This window comes from Hermetia illucens, chromosome 3 (assembly GCF_905115235.1).
Source record: "Hermetia illucens chromosome 3, iHerIll2.2.curated.20191125, whole genome shotgun sequence".
Classification (NCBI taxonomy): Eukaryota; Metazoa; Arthropoda; class Insecta; order Diptera; family Stratiomyidae; genus Hermetia; species Hermetia illucens.
Genome location: NC_051851.1, coordinates 148,235,023 through 148,258,075, shown reverse-complemented (window position 1 = coordinate 148,258,075; position 23,053 = coordinate 148,235,023). Strand labels below are relative to the sequence as shown.

The 23,053-nt window shown below is 36.5% G+C and overlaps 1 protein-coding gene across 2 annotated transcripts in view; it reads right to left on the bottom strand.

Moving 5' to 3' along the window:
• LOC119651873 (fatty acid synthase) overlaps nucleotides 1-23,053 on the bottom strand; it is a 57,809-nt gene that overhangs the window by 18,325 nt on the left and 16,431 nt on the right. The window contains exon 1 of one of the 2 annotated variants that reach the window (XM_038055681.1): nucleotides 11,501-11,636. The exons of the other annotated variant lie outside the window; for it this stretch is intronic. The gene's annotated coding sequence lies outside the window, so the exon portion shown is untranslated. Of the gene's footprint in view, nucleotides 1-11,500; nucleotides 11,637-23,053 lie in introns of those variants that run through there. 2 annotated transcript variants of the gene reach the window in all.

Genomic DNA, 23,053 nt, shown 5'->3' with positions numbered 1-23,053 from the left:
TATTTTACGCATGTTCTATAAATCGATTAAGAATCACCTATCGATTAACTGCGGAGGTACTCTCAATAAAATAAATCATTAGTCCCTGATGAGTTGCTTGTTTTGTAAAGTAGGAATGTGATCATAGTCGAGAAACAGCCCAAGAGTAACATGGTTGATATGTAGTTTCCATATTGAAGAACAAGAGAAGTTTCACTTTCAAATGAGAATTTTTGGGCTTATAGTGTATTTCAGGAACTACATCCCTTTTTCATCACAAGATTTTATTTTTTTTCCACGCACCATTTGCGCAATCCGTGCTCTGGTGATGAGCTATATGGACTTAGTGCTAAATGGGTAGCATGAAAGGCTCATTTTGAAATCCTCAATGATTACTATCTACAGTAACAATTGGAGAGCGGACCACGATTTATGGAAGCAACCTATTCTGAACGCCAAGGCTCGATTTGAGCCATTGCGACATTGATAATTTGTAGTAAAATGATAAAGTACCCCCTGACAAGCGGTACGTGTTATCAATTAAGTAAAGGAAGGCAAATAAAAAATGCGAATGCCATAGTTCTAGTCTTTTTATTAGCAAATGGCAAATACCATATTTTTAGCCTTGTTATTAGCAGAGATTTATGGATTCATTCAAATCCACAACTTTTTCTAAGCAATCCCATTCTCGCCTCTTCCTACAATCAAAATCCATTTCATATTTCGAAACAAGGACTATGCTTAACTAGCGGCCAGATAACATGTCATGATAAATTGAAAACTCGGAAATTTAGCGAGTGTTGTTTCTCTTATGTTATCGTTACATTTCTCACGCATGCGAGAACATCCTCTAATCATAACAAAATGTTTACATTTTAGTCATCTCTGATTATCAAAAAGTGCACTCTCATTCCTCTAAGAAATCCCCATCTTGATCACACCAGACAAACTGCATTGGTCCGTAATAAGTAGCTCACATGAACCTCAAGAAGCTTCAAGCACCCAGAGGACAATTAGAAGGTAGTAACAATACCACTTCTCAAAATGTTTCAATCTTGTATCCATGAAAATTTTTCAAGCCTAAATATGATTGGAATTAAGTACAGAGAAAAAATTCTTCGCTCCATCTAATTCTGAATGTAGGAGTACACAGGAAATTCTTTGTACGTTAATTTACATTCTTATTCCATGTATCTTAAAGAGAGAGACCACGTAAGAATATAGTACATTTATGAATTTGTATATGCCTTAGAGACGAATGTCGACTAGACTAAAAAATAAGATTGGATATGCACGTAGCAACAGTAGCATCTTAATAAAATAATTGGAAGACACACAAGTATTGTAACATCTTGTTAGCTCACAGGGTGAATGAAATTGTAATATCCCAAAAGCAGTGGCTGAAATGTATATTTACACGCTGCTTATTACCATATCTGCTGACCATGCTGTTTCGGTCTAAAAAAATTGCTCCACTCATTCTAATTTATCATGCCTATATAGTACCACACGACATTTTCAGATTATCGAAATATTGGGCTGTAAAGCAGCCACATTAAATCTACTTCAAAGAAACTGTGCACAATGCGATAAAGTCATGACACTGAAATTGAGCTTTAATGACTACAACGTCACGACTGTGAAAGAATTTTACATGCCAAATTGGCAAGTTAGATACAATTTTTTGATATCTGATACTCTAGCCTTTGCCATTGTATTAAATTATTTCTAGTATATGAAAAGTGCATTGTATTGCAGTTGTGGAGTATTTGTAAACGATAAAAATATCGACATAATGAATTGATGTTACAAAAATATATTTTATACGATGCAATAAAATTTCGCTGAATAATCGTATAAATTGTTTTGAAATGTGAACTTCCAGGGGAATTTAGTGACTAATACATGGAAAAGACAAATTATCACAAACACTTCTACTACAATAAGTTGGTTAGTTGGAGCAAGGCATGTGGACTTGTTAATCTGATTAAATAATTTGAAAATTTGCGAGCGATTTATAAACTTCACTGAAGATGTTGCTTCTAGTAAATCACTCAAAATATTGTTCAATGTTAGCTGCTTTTGCAGTTTTCGTAAATAAATAATAAACTGTCGTTTAGTATCTCTATAAGTTTGAAAGCATTGTTTACCTCATAAGTCACTGATGACTAAGTTTTTTGGTCACCCGAAGTTGCAATACCTGGTGAATGTTTCATGTGTGATTAAATATTCAAAGCGATATTTACGGACAGGTGGCCGGACGTTATCTCAATGAAAAATGTAGCTAACGAGTAATTTAAGGGATACGCTCAATTGTTACTGGCAGGGTCCTTCAGTAAAAATGCACCGAAGTGTCGTCCGCCCTGTCGCTTTTTGGGGTACTGCGTGTTGGCCAATTATAAAAGACAATGAACGGCGTCTTGCGGTAATGGGGACGAAGATGTTACATTGGACCAGTGACGTGACACGCCATGATCACGTTCGAAATGAGGGTATTCGTGATCGTGGCGTCTTCGATGGTGCGGTCGCGTAATTCGCACTAAAGAGAATTCACTTGCCAATATTGGTCTAAACATCAAAGCCGATGGGAAACGATCGAAAGACCGGCCGAACCAGCGGTGGCTTCATACGCTGGATGGTTATTTAAAAGCCATTCAGAAGATGTCTTTGACAGAGCAAAACGGTGCAACCAATCAAGACGAGCCGAGCCCGCTTGTGAGTGGGGCTGAGGCTGAACAAAGAGAGGATTTTCGTCCTTTGGATTATTATTTATTCTTCATAACCCATTAATATATAGATAGTAGAAAAACATTCTCTTCAATGCCTTGAAAGTATCAATGCACAAGGCAATGTTCTTTGGCTGCAGTCAGTCTCGTTTCGCTTCTCCAAACTCCAGTTGAAATAAAACAGACGAAGAAAGATTTTGTCAGGAACTAAAGCTACCCGAAGATGTTAAAAAACCAATTGTCACGATAACTCCCTAAACTTAGAACACGAATTCCTAACTACCAAAACTTAGATGCTCCAAATTCAGAAAGGATTTTTTGAAAAAAGTCAAGGGTAGATAGATGTGATTGAAAGACTGAACAAAGTTGTTTGAAGAATCGATACAAAAAAGGAACCGAATAAAGAGAGGCAACCAAGATTTGTGAAAAGCTATAAACAAGCTGAACAGCGGATCAACAATGGGTAAACATCTACGAAGAAACAGCAGGGTAAAGGTTGAGGAAGTGTTGAGTTTAGATTCCGCCCATGATGGACGCATGCGCAGACCCCGCATTTGTGGGAAATACACAAAATTTACAAAAACCATAATGGCATAAATATTGAATGTGCTTCAGTTTCGTTATCATTGCACTAAACAAGTAATAAGCTTATAGCAACGCGACAACTCAAAACGTATGCAAACATCCATGACGACCGCCATTCAAATCCGGGACAGTGAGACTAAGAGGCTGATGCTTAACCAACTCAATCGCCATGCCATGGTTGTGATTTAATATCAAGGGAGCACCTAACACTTGGATACCATTTACACTCATCTCTGGGAGAGAAGAACCCCAGGGAATGTTTGTGTTCTGAACAAAAACGATATTTTTTAAGAACAAGCTGTAAAAAAATTACAACAAACTGTTTACACTACTACAGACATACAAAGTCACAACCAACAAAAAATAACAACTGAGGATGAGGCTACAATTCGCAAAGGACCAAAGAGAGAAAGTTGAGGAAAGAGGCGCTTATAAAATCACTTCCCCAGGCATGATATATTAGGTCTTATCAAAGAATAACCAACATTTTTCAATTAGGCAGTAACCAATAGCCCTAGCGACCTTTCCACATCAATTGATGATACACAAACGAAATCAATGTTCTTGTATGCACTGACCGGGTTGAATTCTTAATTGGATCATGTCATCAAATGGTGACTGAAGAATTGAATATCTATCGAACTTGTTTGGTTGCAGCCGATCAGAAGGAATATTGAGCGAGTGTTTACTAGGAATTCTTCCTCTTTCTTTGATTTTTTGAATATGACATTGAAGAAAAAGACTCAATGGTGGTAGGGGATATGTTTTTTTTTCATTTTTGGATGGAGTGATCACAAAAAAAGGGGGACGATAAACAATTAACCATTACTCTATGTGTTTTGCAAGGTCTACAAGAGGAGGTCAGCAATATGGCGATAGAATTTATTAGGACCTGCAAAATATTTATACTTTTGCCTATTTAGTCTTATCAACTCGAGAGATTGGCGAGAAAAATCGAAGCTCTGCCCTTCCATACGTTGGCTTTTCACCTTATCTGATCCCTTGTGAATTCCGTTGTACCCCAAATTGGAATCTGTGCTCAGAGAATGTCATTATGATATCAATGAGGATATTAAGGAACATTGGCAAAATCCTTGAAGGAAATCCTTCATAAGTATCATTCTAGATTAGGGCGATCAGACCCGAGTCTGCACGGGAACTCATCTGAGGTGGCAATAGGTCACGAAACCTTACCACCTTATACTGGTTCCACGGAAACCGGGATGGCCCCTGAATTCACATACTTCACGAGAATTCCTGTTGTATGTGTGTTCAGCGCATTTTGCAATTGTGCAAGGCTCATTTAGAAAAGTTGCCTGTTAATTGGTCCGGTTCCAGATACCAAAAAAGTGGGGCGCCGCCACGGAAGACAGTTATTGTTGGATTGATAATTTTGTTTCTTCATAATTAAAATTATTTATTAGATTAGATATTAGAAACTAACGAAAAGGCCATGCAATTAGAGGTCGATTACTCAAAAGCATTTTGTTTACATCTAAATAATCTTCATTCTGAGTTGATAGCAAAGGGTTCCACAGAATCCTTGATTTTTCTACTCTACAGCTAGGATTTCTCATATCGAATTCTGTGTAAATATCAAGAAAAAAGAGGTATTACAAATGAACGAACCAGCTGCGAGCCTATTTTTTGTAATATGAAATACTGAACTGGTTTTTGAGAAAAAAAAACCCCCAAATAACCTGGTGACATTTTCCTTGTTTTGATCTAAGAACATTAAAGGAGATCTTTGTATATAATCTTGATCTGTTCTATAGATAGTAATACATCAATTCAAACTAAATGGCAAGTAGTAAATCTGCCCAAAAATCTTTATAAGAATTCCATAAAAACTCTGAGCTTGTTGGCTGGTAGTTGTAGAATATATCTTATATCATTAACAATAATACTTGATTACAAAGCATTATGATTTATTTATGCAAATTATTTAGGTAAAATAAGCATTTGCGTGTACTTAACAAACAAATTACTGTTGATACTATAAACAATTGCTATCAAGATGTTATACAATCTAATTATTGGAGAGAATTATTGAATAGAATAGAAAATAGAATTGAATAGAGCAACAAAATTAATTATCGTACTGTTAATACGTAAGAACAAAGTTTTCAAAACTTAATTTTAAGAATAAATAACTGAAATCGATTCAAAAGGGATACCTTCAAAGGTGATATCATGCCGAAAATGTTATAGACCTGAAGAGTGATATCAACATAAAATATGGTAAGTTATGTATTCTGTTGGTAATTTACCCTGTGAAGAATATTTACGTTTTCATCGCTTCGTAAAAAACTATGTGCATAATGCCGGAAAGCTATTTATAAGCTAACGACTACCGCCGATGTAGCGAATTTTATGATAATAGTGCAAATATGTAAACCCGTCTTTCAACTATGAATAAGCTTCAATGTTTATTCTAGTATTGACGCATTGGATTTCAATTCCGCATCTTAAATACTTAGAAAATTGGGCAAGAATCACTGAATATATTTTATAATCTGGTGTTTTTTGTTTAGAAGGATTTTGGGTGGAAACGGTGGGTGTTGCTTGATATTTTTGTACTTCAGATGTGTTCCTGCAATAGTTCTTAGACTGCCTTTCTTCGTTTCACTCCTATGCACTTGCACACCCTGAAAGATGCCAAGCTAAGGAAAAACCAAACTCCCCAGTGAACGAAAATCTTGCCGTCTTATCATTAAATTTGCTTATGATTTGACTGGTTTTTTTCATAACCCATATAAATGGGCCCTCCTGCTTAGAGCTTAATACTTTTTTCTCTTCTCATGAATGTAAAATGTTCAACCGATTTTCACCCAAAGAAAGATTGAAACACTTCATTTTGACCATCTCTAGACCACTACATTATCCACTCTCTTCCGATTACCTTTCCTTATCGGCAACCGTTGGCCTACACTTCGATTCTACAAAGATGGTAGAGAAAGATAGATCATGAGCATATATATAAAATCGAATTTCCCAAAATTTTTTTCTTCTATTCACGTGCTATTTATTGCAAACGATGAAAAGAAGCATCAGACAGACGCGTAGATGGACTACCGAAGCAACCAGAAGTAATTTCATGCAGGCCTCCTTTGCACAAAATATTTGGAACTTCCAATTTGTTGCGTTTTCTACTTCGATTGCTATGCTCAGATGTACATGCTTCATACTTTCATATTTTTTGTGCTTAGGTAGGTTAGCTGGCAAATTGAAAATGATGAAGAGGTAAACAACCTTTATCTTCTTACTTTCCGAAAGATAAATGTGGAAAGATCGTGATTTTTTTTTGCAATTTTACAATAATAATTATAGTTTGGAAGTACATCAACCTTTGACGCTGTATTAGATTTTATTGTGTATCTATTTGATGTATATGGAAAGACGGTTGGCTGGTCTTGAAAATGAAAGGAGGTATAAAGTGCAAATTTGAAATATTGCAGTTTTGTCTGTATTAATTTGCCAGTTGGCAAAGTGTAAGTGAAATCTGCATGTAAAAAATCGAGTTTGACCAATTGAGAGAGGATTTTTTTCTAATTTTCATAAAATAGTGTCACTGATTCGAAAATTCATTTATACAGCATGATTTATTTTATAACCCTGGGGAATGCCTATTAGGCAAACAAATCATACTTTTAAAGTGTCATCTATTGATAGTGGCTAATAAATAAATTTGCAAATTAGCGATCAAGGTTTACGGAAATATTTTATATGCACTACAATTCATTAGCGACTATTTGTCAAAACATGTATTCAACTTCGAGCAGGGGTGAAAAAAACTCTACTATTTATATACCCAGCTCTATCGCTATAAATGCCAATTTTGAAAGATTTAGTGAGCTGATGACATAAGCATAGATAAAAACAATACTGACTTCCGAAAAGAATTGTTGAGAAATCGAGTTTTTTTATAGTCCCAAAATACCTAAAGGGGTTGGAACCGACCGAGCAATTTTAGATTCAATAACATTCAAAATTCAACTCTATAACAAACAATAAAATGGATGCAGCTTGCTATGTTTTACTCCCAATATAGACAGGGTAAAATCGCACCACTGTTTTCATGAAGGTAGTTCTGAACAAGTTTAACATCAATAAATTCCACTCTTTCTGGGTGGTTTGCATATAGTGGACTAAGTGGTCACTTATTATATAGCATTTTTCAAAAAAAAACCGTAGTTCTACCATTCATATGTTCTGTCGGCACATTATATTATCTCCACAATCACAAACAATCATAATCGTAGGATGTGCAAATTAGCCTAAAGCAATACAATAGCGCAAAGACGAATACAAACATCTATGACCAAGCGGAATTCGAACTCAGAGCAGAAGATCGTTAGGCTGACATACAACTGACTGGATCATTGCACCGTCACAAGAAATGAAGCCTCCTCTAAATTTTTTTGCGAATCTAAAAGTTAATCCACATGCATATGAATTTTCAGCCGGTGGAAGATAAACCGGCACGTTTTGCTGCTGATAGGTTTTCCGTAAGTCTAATTAGATGAATAGCGTGTAATCCCAAGCGAATTTTAATGCTGTCATCTTTTATGTCGATAAATCATAAAGTCTCGCTATTTGTGGTACTTCCAAGCTGCTGGGCGTCAAATTTATTTATATTTATGAGAAACGTGAAGTGGTGTTAGTTGAGTTTTTCTCGATAAAGTTGCAAGTCTTCTTTTCTCAGTAGTGATTTTTAAAATATTTATTTTTCTCTGGACTTCAATAGCTCCAAGGAGATTTCATATTCGTTGGCGAACAACATCTACTTCGTAAGACCATCTCGGCAATTGTTTTTTCAATAAAATGTTAATAAAAAAAACAAATAAAACAACTTTTCCTGTAGTGGCATGGTAGGTGACAAGTTTTGTTGATGGTAAGCCTAGCATCACTTAGTTCCGGATATCTGTGCTCTGCTTCTCTTAACTATGTATATTCAATTTCCTCTCAAATGAAAGCTCTGGATATTGGATATCTTGGATATCTTCAGACATGTATTGCATTGCACAATCAGAACCCAAGAATTGCTCCGGAGTATTTACCCTCAGAAATGCATCCCGGTTCCCACCTCCAACAACCTCCCTTGAGGCTTCGTGATAAGAGTTCCTTAAAATGAGTTCCTTGCAGAATCGGGTCTGATTTTCCAATTCTAGTACCTAGGACGGTACCCATTTCAAATGAAATATTTTATTCAGGCAGTTCGTGCAGTACATTGGAGAAGACAGTCACTCTCCCCAACTGATGCAATTTGTCATCTATTGCAGTAATGCGTCCCACTAGATTTGTTCTCAACAAAACTTTTCAAAAATGGGCATCTCAAATATGAGTTAGGTCTAAAAACACAAAGGTAGTCACTATTCCTTATTTCATCTGAGGCTAAGAGTAGCTAAGGAGCCTCTTTCGAACGTAAAATTCGACATTTTAGATAACACAGATATCAAGCTATTTCCTCTATAGAGAAATTAAAATGAATCTGTTTCTTCAACGGAAAATTCTAATAATCGTTTCGAATCTACAAGCTGAAACACGCCATACAAAGTCCTAAAAAGACTCAATATTCAATCCCATCATTTGTCTCCGTTTTCAATTTTAGTGAAAAATTTATTACCGTATTTTGCATCAAAACCAGATAAACATGTTTTTTATAGTATCTTTTAAGAACCATATCTATGTAAAGATGACATAACGAATGACGAACTAAAAGCTCATAAAGAAGGATATTAACCACACACTAAAAATTTAAATTGGATATATTTTTGAAATAAAATCCAAGGTAAACATATCGAAAGGGAATTTGTGCCAACAAATTCGTTTGCAGGAAGGAGGGGAGAATTTCGGCCCTCTTGGTTGACAATTTCATTAACATGATAAATAATAAATTTAATAAGCAAAATTTTCTTCGTGTATACAATAAGTTCAAACCCCACTTGACATATTTTTGCGTATGGACCTTTGTGCCAAAAAGACGAAAGCTTTGGGGAAAACTAGATCAGACAGTGAGTTTCTATGTACCACTTATTACCTTAATTATTTTCACATTTCGCAATGATATCAACTTATCTTGCCTGACTTTATGTTAAATTGACGCTGGATCTGACCTGCTGGTCGCGAGTTTAAGGGAGAAAGTGGCCAAAACCTACGGTTCAAGAATTAGGGAAATGGCCAGAAAATGGAGCGATCTTTCGGATATTAAGCACTCATACCTCCGTTAAAACTGAGAATTTATATAAAACGAGTCACATAAATGGGGTGTCCTGCAGATCAAATCTATACCGTTATTTGTTTAGGTCATATATTTCACATCACATTCAATACCAGCTGATTTTACAGTTTCAGTTTTTTACGCTTTTCCCGCATTTGCCTTCGATAAAATGAAACTTTGCTCTTAGCTGGTAGTGAGATCTGTATCGTGATTTCAAGTCGGATACCAATTGACTTCGTTGTGAATTAGTACCTGAGTCAAATCAATGCTGCCCACATTGCATCCTACAGTGTACTGTAATCCTGTAGTGTACCGTCACGGTTTTGAATAAAGTGCTCTAACACATTTCAAACACTTCAAGGATCTGATCCAATTGGATTGTTGCGCCAACGATTATTATTGTTCTTAGCTGCTGCTCTTCGGTGGTTTATCGGTGAGGATCTCCTATTCTAGAGGATGTTATATATACCGGAGACTCAACACTTCAGATATGAAAGGTTTTGTGAATTTCTACGATGCTCACAGTGTATATTCACTGAGCATGTGAAACTGGAATTTACCGTATAGAATGTATTATGATGATGATGATAGTATGATTATCCATTTCCAATATAATGCTCCATATGATGGCCCTCAATATTTCGCGGTTCTACGTCTTAGAATGAAGTAGGGTAGAGGAGGGATTTTGCAGCAAATTCTATCATATATATTTTTATTAACTTTCAGCAAATATCGGCATAGAGGGTATTTTGTGGCCTAGATGTACATATATGTGAGCAGTTTCTGAGAATGAACTCTTGAAAGAAGTGGCCAATTTCTAACCCCCGAACACTCCCTGCCTTTGGAACATATCAAAACTAGGAAATGTCTCGGAAAGTACGTATCTCTTTTTTCAGACTTAATGGCCCTATTCCACGAAAAAAAAATTTGGCAGCCTTTTTTTGTAAATTCAACGAAGGATAATATTGTTCGTTGCATGCGTGGGAATTCATATTTCCAACTTTCCACCAAATTTCACGTGAATAGGTATCACCATTTCTAAGAAAAGTGAGGGTCACCGGCCATTTCTAACAAAAGTGGGGGTGACAGGCCAGCACATATGCAGATAGACGGACAGACAGTGAACCAATTTTTTTCACAACACCTTGATATTAGCGACTGGATGTAATATGCTTTACAGAGGAATGATCAAAAAGCTTAACTGAAAAAATAATCTACAAATGGTTGGACGTTGGCATCCAAGGGTAGAATTGGTTCCCAAAATGAAGTATCCTCAAGAAAACTTCTTCTATTTTTTTTCTACAAATCCGACTCAAGTTGAGACACGTTATTATACTACCTGTTCATACACATAGTAAACCTCACACAATAATTTGCAACTCGAAACTACATATATGAGTTCTTCTATTGGTCTAAGGCAAACATTGATGTTGAAGTTCAGGTAAATCTTTAAAAGCCAATAACAGTAGGAATCCAATATGAAAGATGAACACACGGGTATTTGTGAAAGCCTATTTTTAGAATTTTGGATCATTTTACGAATGTATCTCGTCCTAGTCTGATCAAAGAGAACTAATTCTTCTTCTCAGCTTGCTCCAATATAGCTACTTTGTTCCGGTCGAAAATACTAAACAGCGAAAAATTATGATGTCCCACAAGGTTCAAAGCTGGGGCCATTACATTCAAAGTCTTTATTTCTGATGACAGCTATGTACCTGTATACTTTAGCACTGTAGAATGACCAACTTAAGGAGCCGGAAAAATAATGAAAGGCTCTGAGTTTACTCTGAGAAAGGTGGCCTACAAATTGGCGAATGCAATGCTTTGCATGCACATACTTTACGTGATGTATGTACAACCTAGTATGCATATATTTATGGTGATCGTTTAGCTAATAAGAAAATGTTGATCGATTTGCTACAGTAAGGGGATTAGCAATGAGATTACGTCTAAGTAAATAGAATGAATGATGCACTATCAATGAACATACCACACTGGATCTCAAATTGTTAACAACACTATTCAAATGAGGAATCTTGAAATAATGAATCACACTTAAAGTAAAATTTTACACGCACATGTATAACTATCCACCGGCCTTTTATTACCTGTGCTACGAACAAGGCAGCACAAGCGAACACTTACAATTAAGGTATGGAGAGATACCACCTGGATAGTTTGGCAAAAAAGCATCAGGCCACCGATCCCTGATCATTCGTTAGAAAAAACATTTCTCTTCGATATAATTTTCTCTTCAACCCAAACCAACTTTCAAGAGTAAAATTCCAATACCCTCCTCTCGTGCATCGTACGATCGGTTGGCTTGTAAATAATCATGGAAACAAACAAAACCACTATGACGTCGCTGTTGCCCAGGCAAAATCGTATAAAAGGAGGAGTAAGAAAACCTAATAGGAAAAAAAACCCGAACATCAGGTGATACTACGGTTTATGACGACGACAACGACGGAAACAGCAACGTGTTTCTCTCATGATCGTTTCTATGAAAATCGTGAATCGGCCGGCTACGAACATTATACGAGGAAATCAGATACAAAGGCGCGAGACGAAGAGACATTATGCTATCTTATACTTATCCATTTGAGAAATAAGAAAGTTTTACCGGTTAAATGCACACGAGGGAAGTCTGGTCTATAATGTGTGGCGTGTATAGGCGTAGAGTGTAGAGTATACTCGGGCCATGTGTGTATATTTGGCCTGCATATGGCGTGATATTTCAAGTTCAAGTGAGTAATTCAGAAAGACGATAACGTGGTTTGCTTGTGAAAACTGAGTCAAATGATGATTTATGTTATTATTAATGGGAGCAAAAAATGTCAGTTACATTTTCAGAATACTGAGATTTTTAGATATGGAAAATTTGGATTTTCCGATTATTTTAAATGGACTACGATCAGGACAATATCGAAGATGCAATTTTCTGATTTTCCTTACAAGGATACTGTCGAGTTGACTCAACTTGAGGTGATTTTTTAACACCAAAACATATCATGTTCATTACAAAACTCATCACTTGTATAGAAATAATTGTGATGATAGTGAAACTGAAACATGTTCTCATTCAGCATTTTAGCAAAAACAAATCGGAAACGGCTGGCAGTTCGCGTCAAGTACATATAAAAAGTTTTGTGGTTCTCTTAAGTAAACATTCACACACAAAACTTCTGTCTAATTAGGCATGCTATTCTATACAATCTTTTGGTATGTTATCTCGTTCATTTTAGCGGAACGCTATCATGCTGTGTAATTCTAGAATGAAACAATTTTCCATTGAAAATACATGTTTGACCTACTGCAACTTTGTTAATAATAGCCGGATTTGCATAAAACTTTCTAGTTTTATGGTCTACAGCACTCTTTATGAAGATGCAACACAATGCACTGAGTTCCCAAAATAGAGGTATGGTTTTTTTTCAACTGACTGGTAAAACAAAACAAGAATACTATTATTCGTGGCTATTGTCCATCTTCCGCAGTCAGAGTAGTAAATTAAATTTCCAGAAAATAAAGTATAGTTTTCTGTTCTTCGAACATTCAATCAGGAACTTAGTAAACCTATGAAATAATTCTGGTTTTGTATCTGCAGTGACCTTGGATAACAATGAGGACGTAGAGTACTAATAGCTACCAAAATACACAAAATAAATCTGAGTGCGAAATTTGAAGCAATTATCACTTCTATAACATCATCGTCACAAACCGGTAGTCAATCTTCTCATTATTCATTAAAAGATGCAAATGTGTCGTCCTCTTGGACACTTGGATGACATAACACAGAATTATGACTACCATAATCAGTTCTTGAATATTAAGTAACCATTCTTCAATACTTTCGATGACTCAAATGTTGTATTGAAATCACTTTTCACTTGTGTTAACTTGAACGTGCTTTCAAAAGGAAGAGGCACATTTTTGCTTTTATCTAATCATATCGTTTCAAGGGGAAACACAACAGATTTAATTCCTTATCTAGGAAAGTTTATCTGAAATTACTATTGGCGTGTTGTCGATAATTGGAGTTATCCATTCAAGTCATATTCGAATGTAAAAATCGATTACAGGGAAAATGAACAGAAAAAAATCGAGTAAATAACTTTGAAATAAAAATTTAACCGCAACGTATAAATACACGCAGTACAGATGCATATATATGTAATATAAATAAAGCAAAATTAACGAATTGTATATGTAATGCACTGTTAACTTGCTGCATATCGTGCAATGTGGTTGCAATTAAAGTCAACAGCAGTCACTAAACATTTCAATAATGATACGTACACGTGAAATACGGTCACGCTTATGGAAATAACTGTTTATAGTTATAAATAAGATGCTACTAACAAATGGTTTACTTCGTAACTTTTGTTCAAGTGATTTTTCAATGAAGTTTAGCTTTCAATAGGAGTAGTAGGAAATGAGTTGGATTAGGATCCGAAAAGGAAAAGATCAGATTATTGTTTAGGATAAGTGAGGGATCCTAAGTCCATAACCACTTGCTGTTGGACCGAACCAAATGGCGAGCAACTTACTCTCACGTCTTTTTGGTCCACGGATCCGGGCATGGCACCCAAGTATTCAAAAAATATAGGACAAACGGTTTCGTCCAGGGCAGAGGCAACTCATCAGACGCTGCCTGTTTTTCCAAATATATAAAGGAGCGTTTTCCATCTGATGCCACTCACGGTCACGCTGCTCCCAGGGCAGAGGTGAGGCAGCGTCTGACGAGTTGCCTCTGCCTTGGACGAAACGGTTTGTCCTATATTTTTTGAAAAGATCAGAGAAATCTGTAAGTGGTCTGAAGTTACTAGCCCGGATAACGGAAGGCTCCAGAGAAATATTTAGACGCGAGGATTAAAAAACGAGAAATTATCTCTGTCAAAATTTACAATATTTTGAAAGAAGTACCGGCAAGGACGGAGACGCTTTTCTCCTAGATAAGTAAATCAGAGTAAAGTTGTTATGATTTAAATTACTTTTAATGGAAAAAGCAAGTTCAATAGGGACGAAAGTTTTGATTGTTAGCAAATGCAAATTAGTAAAAACTGAAGTGACAAGGAATGGTAAGGATTCATTTCGATGGAAATGAAACTTGCTCTGTCAAAATCGGGGTGTAAATATCTCAATCAAAATGCAAAAGACGAATGACAAGTAATCGCCGAAATAAAGGCATTTTGTTTCAAATTGCATTAGAAACGAAAAACATAATTTAGCTCATTGAAGGTGCCAAATTTTTCGTGTCCTCTCCAACAAATGAAAAGTTATCACGCAAAACGTATTCAAAGGTAACCTGGACTCATAGTTCTATAGTTGTTTGGAAACGAATTACAGCGTGAGTGGTTTTCGATTAATGGAAATACAGGTCAAATCGTAAACTCGTTCATTGCTATCTGTGTTGACGTTTATCTATAATACAATCTGAAAAGCTTAAACATTTCTCCGCCAATCAGAATTATAAAAACATTTTTGTTTGAATCCAAATTGTTAACTTTCAAAATGCAACGAGCCATATGAATGCCACGGTGCAATAGTCGATTTGGTTGAGCGTCAGCAAATCTAGTCATGCTATTGTGTCCTGTCAACACGTAGCAAACAGTAGAAACGGTGATTTGCGCTCAGAATATTCACATGGCCAAGGCAGTGACAGCAAATTCTTCAAATTGGGTGCTGCATTCTTATAAGGCATGTTCAATTCTAATGGATTACGAGAAAAAAAAGACATATCTCCATAATCAATGGCCGAAAGATGTCTAGGTAGAGAGAGAACCGTAACCGGAGGGAGGAGGGACATCAGATGAAGATCTGGTCCGTCGAGAACCTTCCTCCCGATCATGGTCAAAATTCTCGTGACTTTCTATTACTTAATCTTTCAGATTCTGATGCGACCCCAACCCGTCATATATAAGATACAAGAAAATTTTTACATGACGTGAGAGAGGTTGAACTGTCTAAAAGGAGCAGGAGTTGCTCGAGCCTGGCTAATACAGAGCCGTGCTAGCCCGCGTCGACGGGACACTGCAGTGGAACTCCACTTTGATGGTTTCAAACCTGCATTGTCAACGTTCGCTATTTTTCCGTTTTTGGGAGAGCTTTGCTCTGGTAGTTGACCATAATCAACATGGATAGTCATTTTGTCCATATATGACTATCAGAATATTGACAAAACATGTTACTTTTTCAGTCACCATAGAATCAGCTTGATGGTTGAGACGAAGACATTTTGCTAGATCGGCGGCATAATTTGCTTTGATCACATTTGAAACGAGTGCATTTTTGGTCCTTATGAAGTGGCAACCATGCTACTAGACAAACGCCTTCGATGGTACGGGCACATCGCCCACGTTGATGATGACTTTGACAATGAGAAACGGTTCAAAAGCCCGAACCGTAACGGCTTGATACCCTAGATATCGATTTGAAAACCTCTTAACTCATTCTCGACAGAAGTGGCGATCCCGATCTAGAAAAACCAGACTCACTTACGAAAGGGACAGATGTTGTCTTAAGATCGCGAAAGTCGGTCTAGTCTCTTACAATCTCTGATAATCTGAAACAAAGTTCCGAAGCAGTGTTAATTGCACAATTTGGGTAACATTCGGCAATCATGGTCGCCACTATCATCAACCAAATTGGGCACAATAATCTGTTCTGCCACAAAACAGAACTACTTTTCTAAAAATGTGATTGAATGAAAAGGACACTCAAATGACCTGGAAACTCAGTCATTACGGAAATTTGGTTCTTTATCATCGCATCCCGATAGATTGTGGCGAGATGGAATCTGGTTAGCCGGGCTCCCTTCCTTTCTAGTTGAATTTGATCTAAAATGTCGGCTATCTGTTTTTGTTCAATCAAAACAATAACAAGTCACATACGCCAGTGTAGAGATTTTTCTATAAAAAATATCGATGCAAGCAGCACTCGCATCCTAATCAGTGTCATGGAAACTTTAAGTAAACAATCTTCCCAAAGAAGCGTGCACATTTGTTACGGTTTCTTCGAAAATTGAAATGGCACTTCAGCCTGTTTGAATTTTAAATTTCCATTCTCGCAATTAATGTTTCCACCTTTTGGACATGTCATTCAGCCGGGAACAAATTTTCTCATACAAATTCACATTTGGTTTGGAAATTGAAGTTTATGTATTCAATTTACTGTACTGCAAATTGCACTGAATTAAGAACAGCTTGTTTAAATTGTTGCCATTTATTATCGGAAATCTATAGAAAGACTTTCTCAAGCGGAGAATATTATGTAATGGGAATAGGAATGAATTGTTTACTTTAAAGTCAATTGTTATTCGTTTGCCTCTCGCTGTACGTAAATAGAGATCATTAAATGCATGTTTATGATTTAATCTTAGAATAATTACATTAAATATTCTCTAAGATGATTATTTACTTCATGTTTGAATGGAATTACGCACATTTTATGTAATTAGTCGCACCGACAATGTTAAAAAGGTGTACGTAAATTAAGCTTTGATTATGAAAGCTTTTATACTTTCTATGCATGCCGCCTATTTGAAATCCCGCCGTCATATATTTATTAGGAGATTAACCCACAAACCAGTTTTGATTGTTGACAAGAATGAATAATCAATAACTCGAATTTCAGAATATCCTCTATAACATAAATAGTACGTAGAGTTCAGGCCTGCCTAAGAAATTTTTTTTTGTATGCTATGAAAAACTGATCCTTAATGACAGTTGGCGAGGATCACCTCAGAGGTTAGATATTGTCTTCTATTTGTAGTTAAGTCTAAAATTGATAGACCAGTAGCTTAGCTACAATTTTATTTTATTGTATATATATATATTTCGGGAGCAATTTACTCCCTTCATCAGTACAAAGCTATCATCTCAATGGTTGGACCGCGACGAAGTTCCACGGCTATTTCTATGATCGGGCTTACCTATTACACCTTGCTTTCTTTTATCTAGCCTTTGTCCCATTCAGAAACGGGATCGGCTCGTCATGATCACACTTAATCTTATGCAAGTGATAAGATTGTAGCATTGGAACAGCACAAAGGCGAACACAAACATCCATGACCAATTAGAATCTGCATTCGGGGCAACGAAATCGAGGGGCCGACGTTCAGTCGACTCGATCATCGAACCGCAATCCATTGCAGCTTTCTAAATTCAAGCGAAACAAAAATGCACTGGTCGCTGCAGCGTGTTTGCTTGGCACTCCTTTAAACCTCAAACCAATGTTGTACGGCAAACATGCAAAAGTTGAACGAGTTAGACTATGAAACTCTACTTTATCCACGATACTAGCCAAATTTGTTGCCCACAAATTGTGAGTTTTTTTCCAGCATCTCTACAACATCCTTCTTAAGAAACCCTTTAAAAACCATTGTTACTAATGGCTTCCAGTACTACACAATTTTATGTAATTGAAATAAATGAACTGATATCCCGTTGGAGGAAGTGTGTTCATTGTAATGGTTTTTATTTCAATTAATAAAGTTTAGTTGAGCTGAGATATGTGCATTTGAATGGTTAAAAATAAATATAGCATTCCTTATAAGAATATGTATACATTTCAAAGCACAAGGGATACAGTCAACCAAACCTATACCTGATTCAAAACACTTCAGAAGATGACTCTGTAGGGTCATTTTATGTTTTCAATGAAGAACCCCGCTGCATTCAAAGTGCACTGAACCGAAGCAACTTTATAAAATAAAAGAAAGGAAGAATGCAGTCCCAGCTCAATTAAAGGTGAACCACTTGATCAGATTACTCTTAGCTCATTAACCAAGTGGCCCCAACCACACAATATGATGGCAGAAATATGCGGCAAAATGCTAATGGGAAAATTCGGAAACAAAAATAGTAAAATCAGTTCAACGAAGTGTATCCAAATTCGAGGAAAACAAATTGCACATTCAGATTGGTTGTGCGACTTTGAGTGGCGATTGTAGATGCCTCTGATTACAAATATATGGTTGTCTTTGGAATTCTTTCAACCAAGCAGATCATTTTGGAGAAGATGATTATCGCATCTACGAGTAATAGTTATTGCTGATTTTCAGAAAGAAGAAACAATTTTGAAGCGGAGTTTACTTAGGAATTGTTAGAAGTATAACAACAAAACAGAATTTGATTTACTTGAATTGCATCAGCGTAAGTTACCAATTGATAGGTGTTAAAACTCATTTGAGTTGAAATTGTAGACTGTGGTCCGATCATTCGATAGAAGGAAAATTGGATGCACCAGGGAACCATTATTATTCATTAGAAGGCCCTCAACAGATAAAACTATGGATTCTTAATCGCGAGAGTGTACGAAAGCACAACAGTCGACCAAGGAGGTTGTATGCTCTGTTTTTTAGCCTATCTTGTCTCTAGATATAGCCGATTCGAACTTCTTTAAACACCCGGGAAAATTGGCAAAAAGTGGAAAACTCTCTTAAAAAATTTTAAACGAATTTTGAGAAAAGAAGTTTAGTCGTGATCATTAGTGTACAGGAGAATTAGGCCTGCACAAAGAGGAAACATGGTGCGATAATCGAGTTTTTCTTTTGAGTGAGCCTCGTTACTCTAGGTTTGAGTCATGTTTGGTCATGGATGTTTGTGTTCGTCCTTGTGTTGTCTCACTGCTGTAGGCTTATCCTTAGCACAGAATTACATGTGATGCAAGAAGACTACACCCAGAAGATTCGTCTCCCGGAGCATTTTTTGAAATTGTATGCTCCAAAAAATCATTGTGCATGATACACCTTCTTCGTTACGTGTGCGAGAAAAATTCCGCGCATCCGCTCAGAGATTAGTACAGTGTGTGTGACGCAGGGCATTGGTGTACGGCTGCGTGGTTGCGAGCACAGCTGTTTATAGCTTGCCACTTGGGATAGAAAACATACGCAAGGGGACACACCTATACGCAAACCTCAAGCGCCACGGGCCAGTTAGCTACCTCATCACTACCCCGATGAAATTCTGTACCCTCTATGCATCTGATTTACTCCTCCGGTATTTTGTCATCTTGTTGTGATAATGATGAAAGCGAAGTAGTCTTGTTGAAATTCAAATAGAAAAAAAAAAAAAACAGTACGCGAAAAGAGAACTGCGTGGGTGCCCTATAATCCACAAAGGAGTGAACAGGAGACATACAAAGGGGGAAAACTTCGAATATCACGGAAAGAAGATTGTGAAATTTGAATAGTGAATAGTTTAGTAATATCGGAAATAGATAACTTATCACAAGGGTAAACTCGACAAAAGCATAGAATCTAAATGCAGCAAGATGAAGTTCCCATGGTATGACTAAAATATACACTCTCCGAACCCAACTAATATTTTTTTCATTGCAAGCAAAAAAAAACCCATATAACCAGTCACTCATTATTGAATACGCAAAATAGGAAATCTCTAAATCTTTCCTCAATCTGTAAACTATCTTGATGTGATAAAAAATTTCGATATCTGTCCTTGGATAAATAGAAGAACAGAACAGCCGATGACAAATAGCCAAATAGAGTTCTATATCAGTGGAACTAGTTAGGAAGAGTGCAATGTCACCTGCTATTATGAAGAGACTGCATTCCACAATCAATGACGATTCAGAATTCGTTAAGAGTTCGGGATTATTTAAAGGTTATAGGGGCCGGTTCTGTAGCCGCATATCCTATTGTATGCATGGCGAAAAAACAATGGGGAAAGTCGGAGAAATGATCATGTGGGTTTCTCAAACTCCATATTAGATTGCACATAATTTCGACTTAAAATCTTTGAACATGAAAAAAAATGAAAACGACTTCCCATAGCGTGAGTGCATAAATTTTGTCATACAATTTCAACTCCAGCTAATTTTGGCTATAATGCTTCAAAACGCAAATGGACAGTAAGCATTGCCTCACCAGGTCCCGAATTGGAGGAAAATTAACCACATGATCCTTAGATTCGTTAATCAGTTTCTTTGCTGAGATTACCTCTATAGCCGACCGTCCTGTATGTGCTGTTTCAAGTTTACTATTACTTTCGGATCAACACCCCATTTGGGACATAAGAGTTTGTGTTTGTTAAGCCGACATTAAACCTTACAATGTTTGTGTTGCCGATCTGTTGGCAATCGTGCGTTGAAATATTACAACACGAAAAAGGCGACTGTTAATTCTTCTGGTAGGTTAGGAAAAGATCAGCAACACAAATATTGATTGATTTAGTGCCTTCTACTGCGGCGATTTATCACTTCCACAGTAAATGAAGGAAAATCGTGAAGTAAAAAAGCGCAACCGTGCAGGATAACATGGTCGAAAAATCCAACCAAATTAAACTCACGCTGAAGAAGCAAACGAATTGTTTCCTAAGTAATTAAACACGCATAAGAATCCGAATGTTAAAAAGACCCTTCTAGGAGTTCACTCCAAAGCTGCCAATAAGGAAATGTTAAGTCATGATTGGACGGTTTCCCATATTTAGGAAAAAAAACATGAAGCATATTTGAATCGAATGAAGATTTAGAGCATCTTGCTAGTTTCATTGTTGATTTGAAATGATAGAAAAAAAACTTTGAAGTGGAAACAAATTTAAAGGTTAAAGTCTGAATGAGCTTGATAGAAAGCAATTGTTGTCATTTCAGACGAAGCTCACAAAAGCAGGAGAAGCCATAAAGAAGTGAAGCCGTCTTGATTAACTTCATTTAATTTTTCTCAAAGGACCATGTGTCAATTTAATTTCATTTTAGGTAATAAGGTTTCAGAAATATTCGAAAAGGATAAATGCTTTTGCCTTTGACCATAATTCTTCGTGCCGGAGCCGAGGCGATTCAAATCTGTTTTAAATTGTCACCCGTCTTTCACGAATTTTTCTAGAATTTACTATCAGCACTACCACATTGCCTCCTACAGTCTATTGTGGTGTACCGTTACGGTCTTGAATGAAGTGCTCTAACACACTTCAAGGCCCTGATCCAATATGGATTGTTGTCCCAACGATTATTATTATTACTACTTACAGTAAGTAACACAAGGTGCAATGAGTGCAATTAGAAGCAGCACGTGGGAGCTTGTCAGACTTCTCTTTTTCTGCAAGAGATTTTTCTGGGGCTAGAAAGTACAAGAGGAGTAGTACCTCTCAAATTCCGTGAACATTTTCGAGGGACACCCATCGAATTATAAGATCTAATCGGGAATAGCATATTTAAATCTCATGTTTCAAGAGATTAGTTTAAATCGATCCACATTTGCAGGAGCAATACGTCTTTGATTCTATGTTCTATCTTGAAATTTATAAAAAATCTTTGAAGTTTTGTACTTACTGCATAACATACAGCAATTAATGTCGAAACCCCGGATTTCAGATAGCTTTGTTGTCTCTACGTCATAGAAATTCACTCATGGGACAAACCTAATGACATCTAATGATATGTAGCTTCCAATGTAGCTTCGGTGAATTTTCCTATAGATTAGGAACTTGCAGTTAAACCAGGAACATGCATTCAGTTAGTATCAATATGCCGAATTTGTTGTCTTTGTAAATACGAGTGGAAATGCAAGGCCGTTGCACTAAACTGAAAACGACACATTTCAGGATATTTCTGACGAGCTTGAATCACTTGTTGATATCAAATCAAAGCATTTGGGGCGATTTTAAACCTCATTGCTTCACTTTTAAATACTCAATAATCCAATACGATCAATCATAAACACGTTATCAGTCACTGTCCAGTATGTTATCACCGCTATCTCGGCAAAATAAATCCGAGAGCGGCAAGATTTGTAAATTACCCATTTGACAAGGTTATCAAATCACCATCGTAATTACATCTGTGTTATCTGTCTATTACATACATTGCACTTCTTTCACTTTGAGTAAGGTCAAAATCGTGTTTTTTTCCTCGTTTTATCACATATTAATCAGCATTGGAAAAGTTTAAATATACATAGATAATTGAAAATGGGAATATTTATGCTCTAGCAAAACTTGATCTTGAATCACATTGAACTTGACTTTACGTAATCCGCGAGAGTTTAATGTTTTTTTTCTTTCATCGGCGTGTTTCTTGTATTGTTACTTTTATGTGTATCATCTGATAGTAACCGGGGTGGATAGTAACATCAACTGACCGCGTGCTATATTAGCGCGGCAACAGTTGGCTGAATGGAAGGGTTGGACGTGCGTGAGGCTTTATCTAATTTTGTTTAGTTTTTGTGGCAATCTACAAGAATTTTTTATGAATTGTTTGCAGCGTATCTTAGATTGAGGAGTAGACCGCTTCTCTGATGTTCCAGTTTGGAAAGGGAAAATGCTAAGCTTGCAAAAGATGCTAAATGCCAGTTATGACTCTCTCTGACCGTCAAATTTCTGCAGTTTTGAATTCAGATGAATCGGTTTTTTTATTCTAACGCTTCGCTACAAGTAACAAACAAATGTGCTTTTAACGTCGAATGTCTAGCGGATAGTGTCATATGTACACTCGGCGTATTTACTCATTTTGAATTCTTTTAACATTCTGAACAAATATTTACTTGTTTCTAAGCAAAAACCAAGGCTTTTTACAGATTTGCGCGGAA